Source organism: Mobula hypostoma, chromosome 11 (genome assembly GCF_963921235.1).
Source record: "Mobula hypostoma chromosome 11, sMobHyp1.1, whole genome shotgun sequence".
Classification (NCBI taxonomy): domain Eukaryota; kingdom Metazoa; phylum Chordata; class Chondrichthyes; order Myliobatiformes; family Myliobatidae; genus Mobula; species Mobula hypostoma.
The window spans coordinates 92197841-92210295 of record NC_086107.1 but is presented as its reverse complement, the minus strand read 5'-3'; the positions used below and the strand labels follow the sequence as shown (position 1 = coordinate 92210295).

General features: G+C 49.0%; 1 protein-coding gene across 1 annotated transcript in view; it reads right to left on the bottom strand.

The window, feature by feature from the left end:
• Nucleotides 1-12071, bottom strand: part of shank1 (SH3 and multiple ankyrin repeat domains 1) — a 281534-nt gene extending 269463 nt beyond the window's left edge. The window contains exon 1 of the mRNA XM_063062528.1: nucleotides 11869-12071. The gene's annotated coding sequence lies outside the window, so the exon portion shown is untranslated. The remainder of the gene's footprint in view (nucleotides 1-11868) is intronic.
• Nucleotides 12072-12455: the final 384 nt, after the last annotated feature.

Here is a 12455-nt window from a genome sequence, read left to right as displayed (position 1 = left end):
GAGCTTAGTTTTGGAATTCAAGGCAGCTGAAGGTGGGGTGGCCATTACGTGAGCAGGAAGTTGGAAACTGCAGAGGATTGAAGACTCAGCAGGCTCCACCATTGGCACCAGCCTCCTCACCATCGAAGACAAGTTCAAAAGGCAAATTCCTACAGATGTACGGTGGAGAACATTTTGACTGGCTGCATCACCATCTGGTACATAGGGGCCGATTCATAGGGTCAGGAAAAGCTGCAGAGGGTTGTAAACTCAGTCAGCACAATCATAGGCACTACCCTCCCCAGCATCAAGGACATCTTCATCATTACAGACCCCCAGCATCTAAGACATGCCCTCTTCTCATTACTACCATCAAGGAAGAGGTACAGGAGCCTGGAGACCCACACAAAGCTTTTTAGAAACATCCTCCATCAAATTTTTGAATGGTCTGTGAACCCATGTACACTACCTCACTATGACCCTTCTCGTCTTTCTACGTCAGAACTCCCTCCGGAGTCACGGAGTGACAAAGCAGTGAAACAGACCCTTCAGTCAATCAGGTTCTTACTGACCATCAGGAACCCATTGAACTCATCCATATCATTCTCCCCTCAATGCCCTCAGCGCCCCCAGTTAACAGCAATTTACAGCAGCCAGTTAACTCAGCGAAATGAGTGTGGAGGATAAGCAGTGGCTGCCTGTCCGTTTGTTTGCTCTGTACCGGAGAGGGGAGAGCCTGCAGCTGGACCTGGATAGTGTTCCCCAGGTTTTCTGCATTTTGGATGTGGACTTGGACTATAGACTTTTTCCCTGTCTTATAGTTTTTTTAATATTCTGTGTTTTCCACCCAACCTTACTCATTTTTTTCATGGGGGGGCGGGTGGATTTGGGGATTGATATGCCTGTTCCATTTTTGTTCATTTTTTCATGCGGGGAGGTGAGATTTGGGGGCTGACGATCGTGTTGCCTTTCTTTTCTTTCTTGGGTTTCATGGCTATCTGGAGAAGAAGAATTTCAGAGTTGTATGCTTTGATAATAAATGAACTTCTGAACCTTCGAGCCGCACACTTTTGAGATGTGGGAGGGAATGGGAGCACCCAGGGAAACCCACACGGTCACAGGGAGAACGTGCAGATTCCACACCCACAGCATCAGAGGTCAAGATTGAACCTGGGTCTGTGAGGCAGTGGAACTACCCACCGTGCCACCATGCTGCCCCAAAGGAGAGGAGACTGTTTATGACAGAGTATTTAGGATTGAGAATATGCCGCAAGGGGCTGGGAACAAAATCAGCCTTGTACTGGAGGGAGGGGGGGACAGGAGGTGGTGGGGATGAGTTGCATAGCCTCCACCTGGGCCCAATCAAGTGCTGGTTCATCAGTCAAAATGTCAACAGGTTCCTGTCACCCCCCCAACTCTCTGTTACCCCCCCATCACCCTCATCTCCTCCATCATCCTCTGCCTCACCTCCCTCATTTCACCCCCACTGTCACTCCACCCCACCTCTCCCCATCCATCACCTCACACTTAACTGCTCCATCACTCCTACTCTCTCCCACACCCCCCTCCTCTGTCACCCCCAAATCGTCCGTCAACACCCAACCCCTGCCTGCTCTATTACACTCTGCCTCAACCCCTCTGTCACTCTCGCCTCCTCCATCAGTCCATCCCTCCATGCCAGAACGACAGCAGAACGCTGCGCCACCCCTTCACCTTCGTTACATCACCCCTTCCCCCACCCTCTTCATCACCCTCACCCCTCTCTGTCACCCCCACATTCACCGCTTCACCCCACCCTCACCTCTCCCGCCTCATCCCCTCCGTCACTCAATCATCACCCTTATCCACCCCCACCCCACACCCGCTGCCTCAGCCCGACTCACACCCTCCCCTGTCCCCCATGTCCCTCCCCAAGCCCTGCTCCCACTTTATCTCGCAGCTCCCTCCCCGCCGTCACCGTGACGAATCCGCGGATTTCAGAGTTTAATTTGTTCCTCTGAGCACACGGTCCCTGCACTCGGAATTTAATTTCCACTAATTCCATCAAATCACTTGCATCCCTCTGCAAAAAGAGAGAGGGAAAACAACGCGCCAAATGTTCTTTGTCAAGGTCAAGCAGCACGTCTGCATTCTGGGGCTGGGTGGGGACACGGTAGAGGAGGCTGCCGACGCTCCCCCTCTCCCCGTGTCTCCCGGCACACACCTCCGGGCTTTCCTGGGGCTGCTCGGTCTCCGCGGACTCAGACAGCTGCTGCCGGCGTCGGCCGTCCACACTCCCGGCTTCCCGGGGCCGCTCGACAGATGGAGGGGCTGTGTCAGCTCTCGACGGCGTGCCTACCACACGCAGTCTGCCGCCCCGGCCCCGGCTGCCCGTCCAGGAGCGCCTCACCCATCGGGCGTCACATCGCCTTCGTCACGTCAGCCCAGGCAGAGTGTAGGTGCCGGTTTTTAACGCCTCCCGCCGCCACTACCACCATCGCTGGATGGGAAGGTTCATTTCCCGCTGCTGTCTGTGAGGAGCTTGTACGTTCTCCCCGAGATCGTGCAGGTAGTTCTTCCCAAAGACGCACGAGTTTCTAGGTTACGTGCAACTGGGCAGCGCGGGTTCGTGGACCAGAAGGGCCTGTTACCATGACATGTCTCTATATTAAAAAAAATACAACCACTCAAGGCTCAAGTGCTAGCGTACTGATCTCACTAGACCAGGCAAGATTGGGACATCCGGTTTGGGGACCGATCTCTTGTGTGTGAACTCACCACTGAGAACAGAACAGCATAGCACAGTACAGGCTCTTCAGCCAATGATGTGCCGACCTTTTAGCCTACCCCAAGGTCAATCTAACCCTGGAGTGCCCAGTAAGGTCATCTCTCATTCTTCTAAACTCCAAAGAAATCAGACCCAACCTATCTAGCCACTCTTGGTGGGATCTCCATGCCACCCTCAGACTAGCCTGGTGAATCTCCTTCCAAGTGTCTCCAATCTTACCAGGGCCTTTCTTAGACGAGGACACCAGAACTCTGAGCCTCACTGCCACCCCATGCAATTCCAACCAAGCTTCCCTCTTTCTAAGATCTAGCAACTTTGGATCATTTTGTGGCCTCCTTAACATCAGTGAGACCCGGCAGAGACCGTGAGACCGTTTCGTTGACCATCTTCGCTCTGTCCGCCACAAAAGGCGGGATTTCCTGGTAGCTACCCATTTCAAACCAACTTCCCAATCCCATGCTGGCATGTCAGTCCAAGGCCTCCACTACTGCAGTAATGAGGCCACTCTCAGGTTGGAGGAGCAACACCTCGGACTCCTTCTGGTAGACTCCAGCCTGATGGCATGGACATCGATTTCTCCAACTTCCAGTAATTTCTCCCTTCTCTCCCCTTATTCTGGCTCCCCTCATTGCTTCTCTTCACCTGCCCTTCCTTTCCTCCTTCCATGGTCCACATTACTCTCCTATCAGATGCCTTTTCTTCTTCCACCTAGCACCTCCCAGCTTTTCACTTCATCCTCCTGCCCCGGTCACCCACCTTTCCCTCACCTATCACCTGCCAGTTTTTACACCTTTTCCTCCCCCTACCTTCATACTCTGGCTTCTTCCCTCTTCCTTTCCGGTCCTGATGATCTTGGCCAGAAATGCTGACTGTTTATTCCCCTCCACCAATGCTGCCTGATCTTTCGAGTTCCTCCAGCATTTCATGTGCTGCTTCCGCTGTAGGTTTCTCGCCCCAGTCAAAGCATCAGAGCAACGAAAATGGTGCTCAAGTCCCCAGGTTCTCCTGATCTAAGGTTGCTCAGGTGACAGTGTGTGACATTCCTCACACTCAGTTCACCTATCACTCCTCTTGGCCTTCCAAAGCCAGGGGAGGTGACCAGATTCACTTTGTCAACAGGGAGACACAGCTTACCAGGTGGGAAGGAGGGCACAATTCGCACAGATCGCACCTTTCACTTGTTCCAGCCCATTTGCAACCAGTCTAAACACAAGCAATTCTGCAGATGCTGGAAATCCAGAGCAACACACCCAAAATGCTGGAGGAACTCAGCAGACCAGGCAGCATCAATGGAAAAGGTCCTGATGAAGGGTCTCGGCCCAAAACGTCAACCGTTTATTCCTCTCCGTGGATGCTGCCTGAGCTGCTGAGTTCCTCCAGCACTCTGTGTACAGCTTGTTTAATACAACTTCAGAAGCACTTTCATAACATTGGACCATAAGCCCAGAAGACATAGGAGCAGAATTAGGCCAATTGAGTCTGCTCTACCATTCCATCATTCCCTCTCAGTCCTATTCTCCTGAATGGGGAAAGATGGGAAAACACAGCAGGCAGTGTATGCATAGCAAGATCCTACAAGCAGCGACTTTCTTTTATCAGAGGTGTTGACCAAACTAGTCATATTGCCCCAGTGACAAAGGAGGAAGCCTTAAGACCAAAAGACAGAGGAGCAGAATTAGGCCATTCAGCCCATCAACTCTGCCCTGCCATTCAATCATGGTTGATTTATTTTCCCTCTCAGCCCCATTCTCCTGCTTTCTCCCTGTAGCCTTTGATGCACAATTCTGCTTCTATTTCTTATGGCCCTTACTAATCAAGAACCCATCAACCTCCTTTTTAAATATTCCAAATGACTTGGCCTCCATAGCCATCCGTGACAATGAATTCCACAGAGTCACCACCCTCTGGCGAAAGAAATTCCTCCTCATCTCTGTTCTAAAGGGACGTCCTCCTATTCTGAAGCTGTGCCTTCTGGTCCTAGCCTCCCCCACTATAAGAAGCATCCTCTCCATGTCTACTCTCTCAAGGCCTTTCAACAAGCCCTGTTCTTTTGAACGATGCCAAGGTGAGCTTGAACATACAGCCAGTAGGACAGTCAGGCCTTGGCCAGTGTCTCACGAATCACCACTTCTGACAGTACAGCACTCTCTCCGTGGGCTTTGAGACTCCTACACACCAATGGAGGATCCTGCCAGGTGAGCTGTGACTAAACTGTGGCACTGTAGTTGCTGTGGGCCAACTTTGGACAACTGTCACTGTGCTTTATAAAGGATTCAGCAACAAATGCACGAAGTGCATAAAGAATGGCAAAATATTCAGAATCAGAATCGGGTTATTATCACTGACGTGTGTCTAAAATTTATACAGTGCAATATATTAAAAAATTACTATAAGTTATGATAAAATAGACAAGCAGTGCAAAAAGAGCAAAATAATGAGGTTCATGGACGATTCAGAAATCTGATGGTGGAGGGGAGGAAGATGTTCCTAAAACATTGAGTGAGGGTCTTCAGGCAGCTATTACTCCTCCCTAATTGTAGTAATGAGAAGAGGGTTTGTCCTGGGCAGTGACAGCCCTTAATGAGGGATGGCACCTTTTGAAGATGTCCTCGATGCCAGGGAGGCCAGTGCCCGCGATGCAGCTGACTGAGTTTGCAACCGTCGCCAGCTTTCTCTGATCCTATGTTTTGGCCGCCCTGTACCAGACAGTGATGCAACCAGTCAGATTGCTCTAAGTGGTACATCTGTCAAAATTTGCTAGATTGTTTAGTGACATACCATATCTCCTCAAACTCCGAATGAAATGTAGCAGCCACCCACCATTCTCAGTGACCAGCCACAATGAACCAGGAAAAGCAAAACCATTCTCGTGTCCACGTCCGTTGGCATAACTCAGTCTCTGCACATGCTCATGGAGTTCCAGAGAAAGCCCTCATTCTTTACTTGTCAACAAGACCCTGAGCACGTGTCCTCGAAAAATCATGCAGATCACACCCACCTCGTCCTGCCTGGGCTGATTACAACACAAGAAAATAGGAGCAGGAGCAGGCCATTCGGGTGCAAGAACCTGTCCTCCATTCAATGTGAACATGGTTGATCTCCTCTCGAAGTCAAGCAGCACCTATGGAAACCACATCGAGCACCTGCAGAATCTCTTGCTCCACTGCGAAGCCTCTTCAAGGCACGCCTACCCCGAGAAGCTTAAATCTTTCTTCCATAGTCGCTCCCTGACCTGCTGAGATCCCCCAGCATTTTATGTGTGTTGCTCAAGATTTACAACATCTGCAGAATCTCTGGAGTTTATGATCTCTTGTGCCAGTTCCCTTAACCTTAAATTGCCTGAAATTTCAAAAATGCCCCCACTGTCTCTTTAAGTCCTTCTGATAACTCAATGTCCATCTCCTCCCTGCCAGAGCAGAAATGGGAATGATCTGAGAATGAGCATGAGGAGTGTTTGGTGGCTCTGGGCCTGTACTCACTGGAGTTTAGAATAATTAAGGGGGTGCGCATTGAAACTGATTAAATATTGTAAGGCCTAGATAAGATAGATATGGCAAAGATGTTTCCTATAGTGGAGGAAACTAGAACCTGAGGGTATGGCCTCAGAACAGAAGGTTGTCTAGAAGGCAGAGATGAGGAGAAATTTCTTTAGGTAGAGGATTGTGAATCTGTGGACTTCATTGCCACAAATGGCTGTGGAGGCCAAGTCTTTAGTATATGTAAAGCAGAGGTTGATAGGTTCTTGATTAGTAATGGCATCAAAGGTTATGAGGAGAAGGCAGGAGAATGGGGTTGAGAGTGATAATAAAGTAGACTTGAAGGAATGATGAGGTAGACACGATGGGCTGAATGGCCTACTTCTGCTCCTATGTCTTATGGTCAGAGAATTCCAAAGATTCCATGAAAAGTTCCTGAGCACCCTAGTTTTAAACGACCGTCCCTTAATCCCGTAAGTGTGTATCAGGAGGGCAGAAACCCACCCACGAAGCAGCCCAAACCTGTGGCATAGTGAGGGTCATCGGTGGTCTTTCTCCCTGCTATATCCAGTGAATAGCCGATTAAGTCAACAACACACACAAAACACTGGAGGAACTGAGCAGACCAGGCAGCATCTATGGAAAAAGAGTACAGTTGATGTTTCAGGCCGAGACCCTTCATCAGGACTGGAGAAAAAAGATGAGGAGACAGGATTAAAAGGTGGGGGGAGGGTGGGGGGAGGGGAGGGAGAAATAAGAGGAGATAAGTGAAACTGGGAGGGGGCGGGATGAAGCAAAGAGCTGAGAAGTTGATCAGGACTGATGAAGAGTCTCGGCCTGAAACGTCAACTGTACTCTTTTCCATAGATGCTGCCTGGCCTGCCGAATTCCTCCAGCATTTTGTGTGAGTTGCTTGGATTTCCAGCATCTGCAGATTTTCTTTTGTTTGTTAGTAAATCAGCAAACGGGATTAATCACCACTCTGAAACACAATGAGTACAGGCATCCGAGGCCAGCTCAAGCAATCTCTCTAGACACACACACACACACACACACACACACACACACACACACACACACACACACACACAAAGCTGAAGGAGCTCAGCAGGTCAGGCAGCATCTATGGAGAGGAATAAAGAGTCAACGTTTTGGGTTGAAGCCTTTCTTCAGGACTCGTCCCAAAATGACAAATGTTCGTTCCTCTCCATTGATGCTGCCCGACCTGCTTAGTTCCTCCAGCATTTTGAGTGCTTTGCTCTGGATGTCCAGCATCTGCAGAACCTCTCGTGCTTATGACAAGCAAACTCTCTGCTATCTTTTGTTCTTTCATTGCATTCACTGCTCATCCCTGTCCTCGAACTGAGATTGCTACATTGTCTTAGTGGCTAAATCTACTCACACTGAAGTTACTTACAGACCATTGAGGGATCTCATAGTGTTCTATGTTCTGTGGATCTATTGGTGATTCTAAAGGTCCCGGAATAAATTTTTACACCTCTCTGGGACCTTTAGATTCACCATCAGAATACAGAACATGGAACAAAGAACAGTACAGCACAGTTCAGGCTACTTGGCCCACAATGTTGTGTTAACCTACTAACCTAATCTAATATCAATTTAACCCTTCTCTCCCACGTAGACTTCCATTTTTCCAGCATCAATGTGCCCATTTAAGATTTTCTTAAATGCCCCTAATGTATTTGCCTCTAACAACACCCCTGGCATGGCATTTCCTGCACCCACCACTCTCTGTTTAGAGAACCTGCCTCTGACTTCCCTGTATACTTTCCTTCAATCCCCTTAAACTTAACCCCTCTTGTATTAGCCATTTCCACCCTGGGAAAAATGTTTCTGGCTGTCCACTCAATCTATGACTCTTATCATCTTGTACACGATCAAGTCCCCTCTCATCCTTCTTCAGTCCAAAGAGAAAAGCCCTAGCTCAATCAATCAATCCTCATAAGACATGCCCTCCAGTCCAGGCAGCTTCCTGGTAAATCTTCTCCACATTCTCACTAAAGCTTACACAACCTTTTTATAATGAGGTGAATTTTATCTGGGTTTTAACCTAGTTTAAATTCCCCGTCCACCTTGGCGGGATTTGAACTCATGTCCCCGAATCATTAATCCCCTGGAATATGAGTCTGATGTTTTTGTACTAATCTCTCATAGCACTTCGTTCTGTCTCTGTTACCACACTCTCATCAAGCTTTTCTGCACCACTGTCTCCATTCCAGACACACACATGCCCTCCCCTCACCCCACTGAAATCAGGAGTCATTCTCCCCTGACCTTCAACCTTCACAGCCTTCTTCCCCACCCACGCACCCTCCCTCAAACCCTCCTTTCTCATACAGTCAAGGGACAAACTCAGGAACAGCACTGTAGACACGGAAATGTCATTTGAATGGGACAATATCCTCAGCAGGCGCCAGCCTGGACTGCCATGTGTCTAAACCTGCGGCAGGGTCTGCCAAGCCCACATGAGATAGTGAATGGAGATGAGGCAGTGATGAGGGTTGAGGCAGTGATGAGGGTAGAGGCTGCGATGAGGGATGAGAGGGTGATGAGGGTTGAGGCAGTGATGAGGGTTAAGGTAGTGATGAGGGGCGAGACAGTCATGGGAGATGAGACTGATGGAGATGAGACAGTGATGGGGGATGAGACAGTGACGGGGGATGAGACAGAAATGAGGATGAGACAGTGATGGAGGATGAGACAGTGATGGGGATGAGACAGTGATGGGGGATGAGACAGAAATGAGGATGAGACAGTGATGGAAGATGAGACAGTGATGAGGGATGAGACGGTGATGGGGATGAGATGGCGATGGGGGATGAGACAGTGATGGGGGATGAGACAGTGATGGGGGATGAGACAGTGATGGGGATGAGACAATGATTGGGGATGAGACATTGATGGGGCTGAGACGGTGATGGGGATGAGATGGTGATGGGGATGAGACAGTGATGGGGATGAGACGGTGATGGGGATGAGACAGTGATGGGGAATGAGACGGTGATGGAGATGAGACGGTGGTGGGGATGAGACGGTGATGAGGATGAGACAGTGATGGGGATGAGACGGTGGTGGGGATGAGACGGTGATGAGGATGAGACAGTGATGGGGATGAGACTGATGGGGATGAGATGGTGATGAGGGATGAGATGGTGATGAGGGATGAGATAGTGATGGTGATGAGACGGTGATGGGGATGAGATGGTGATGAGGTATGAGACAGTGATGGGGGATGAGACGGTGATAGGGATGAGACAGTGATGGGTGATGATACGGTGATGGGGATGAGACAGTGATGGAGATGAGACAGTGATGGGGATGAGACAATGATGGGGGATGAGACAGTGATGGGGGATGAGACAGTGATGAGGGATGAGACGGTGATGGGGATGAGCCAGTGATGGGGATGAGATGGTGATGGGGGATGAGACGGTGATGAGGTATGAGGCAGTGATGGGGGATGAGACAGTGATGGGGATGAGATGGTGATGAGGTATGAGACAGTGATGGGGGATGAGACGGTGATAGGGATGAGACAGTGATGGGGGATGAGACAATGATGGGGGATGAGACAGTGATGAGGGATGAGATGGTGATGGGGATGAGACGGTGATGGGGATGAGACAGTGATAGGGATGAGACGGTGATAGGGATGAGACAGTGATGGGTGATGATACGGTGATGGGGATGAGACAGTGATGGGGATGAGACAGTGATGGGGGATGAGACAGTGATGAGGACGAGACAGTGATGGGGGATGAGACAATGATGGGGGATGAGACAATGATGGGGGATGAGACAGTGATGAGGGATGAGACGGTGATGGGGATGAGACGGTGATGGGGATGAGATGGTGATGAGGGATGAGATGGGGATGGGTGATGAGACATTGATCGGGGATGAGACTGTAGGAAAGAATTGCTGAGTTGATGGACAAATAATAACTAACACTGGCTCAAAAACAATCATCCGTCAGAACTTGGTGTTTTCAATCAAGTGGGGAGAAACAGCTGCCTAGACCTCAATCGAGGGCGAGGGGATAAGTTTAAGGGAGATCTTATTGATTGGAGATCTTATTGAAACCTATCAAATACTGAATGGCCTAGATAGAGTGGACATGGAGAGGACATTTCCAGTGGTGTGAGAGTCTAGGACAAAGGTCACAGCCTCAGAATATGACCCTTTAGAACAGAGATGAGGAAGAATTTCTTGAGCAAGAGTATGGCAAACCTATGGAATTCATGCCACGGACAGCTCTTGAGGCCAATTCATTGGGTATATTTAAAGGGGAGGTCAATTGGCTCTTGATTAGTAAGAGCATTAAAGGTTACAGGGAGAAGGCATGAGAATGGGGTTGAGAGGGATAATAAATCAGCCATGTTGGGATGGTGGAGCAGACTTGATGGGCTGAATGACCTAATTCTGCTCCAATGTCTCATGGCCTTATGGGCCTGAATTTCAATGTTAGGAGGAATTAAAGGGCAGAATCCCTTCCATTTCCCCTCAACCAAGTGAATTTTCCGTCCACTACTGGAACCTCAAATGGACAATGCTGAAGACACTCATCTGTGGAGTGAGAACCCCCTCAACGTCTGGGAGTCTGTGACCCTTTGTCACTCTTTGAGACATCTTTTTCCCATCCCTTCCCCCCCCCCACACACACCCCAAAGCAAACCCAAAACCCAAATTGGCACGACAAAGTGCGTTCAGGGCGATGGGGAGGCTGGAATAGTGCCAGGCAGTTTCACCTGGACGTGTAATTATACTGAGCAGATGGGCACCAGTGTCATCTTGCCAACTTATCACAGTGTGGCAGGCACATTCATATCTGTGATGCCACATGTGGCGAGCTGTTTAGCAGTCAGACATCTTTGAGTAGTATTTCCTCCCCACCAGAGTTTTAATTATAATTTTCATTATGACATTGATGCTAGGCATAAATACTTGCAGTACTGTGCAAAAGTCTTAAGCACAGTCTATACCTGGGGTGCCTAAGACTTTTGCACAGTACTGGAGTAATTTTATGTATTGCTCTGTACTGCTGACGTATAAAAAAGAAATAAATTTCATGACATATGTGAGTGATGATAAACCTGATTCTGATATGGGTCTCTGTTGTGGGCTGAGAGTGGGAAGGGGGCAGCAAGAGGGGAGGGAGTGGGAATATCTATCTATCTATCCATCTATTTATCTATCTATTTATCTATCTATATATAAGTGTGTGTGTGTGTGTGTGTGTGTGTGTGTGTGTCTAAGACTTTTGCACAGTACTGTATGTATTTAAATACACGGTTAGAGACCCGGGCAAGGAAGTCGGCGTAAAAATCAATTGTGGGAAGCTGCCTCCGACCCTTAGTTGGATACAATTATGTATCTCAATCGTGCAAACTCCTTCTCTTCCCTCTCCCCACCACCTAAAAACATCCAGGGCACTGGAAAATGTAATCACTACTTTTAAGGTAAGTATCTACCCCGATCTTCTCCCCCGCCCCACTTTCACTTCCAAACAGCGCATCGTTTAATGTGGTCAGAGACGTTTCTCGCTCGCTTCGCGCAGATGACAATGCCTCTTTAAGACCAATCCCATTTTGCAGACCCTACCCATATTATCTTGCCCCTTCCTACCTGCGGGGGTCTTCGGGTAAAGGCGAGCTCGAGTGGAGAGGCGTCTCTCCTCGATCGGCAGGCGCTCGGGTGGTTGATAGGGAACAAAAAAAAACGTGTATTCCACCAAGTCTCTGCGTGCGTTAACAAAGGAACATTTCTGTATCGCGGCGCGGAATCCATCAGGCAATGTAGGGGAGGAGGAGGTGGAGAGAGAGGGAGAGGGGAATGCTCAGGGAATAGGTCAGCATTGAGGCGTGGGGAGGGAGGGAAGGGGAGGGGAGAGAGAGGGGAGGGGGGAAATGGGTGGCGAGTAAAGGCTTTCAGTGACCCCCACCCCCTCCCTTTCGTGGTGACATTCGCTACAATGAGATCTCCCTGCCCGAGATGCCGTCAACAAGGCAATACCAACCTAGACAATAACGCCGGACTACAACACCAACAAAAAACAGCCACCCAATCACAAATATTTGATTTTAATTACAAAATAACTGAATTGCAACTAAACTGATGGCAATCTTGTAATTTCATCTTCAGACAGAACAAAATCACCCGAAATAATTACCTATCTGTGAAATTGTTTGATGAATTTAATGTCATTTTAATAG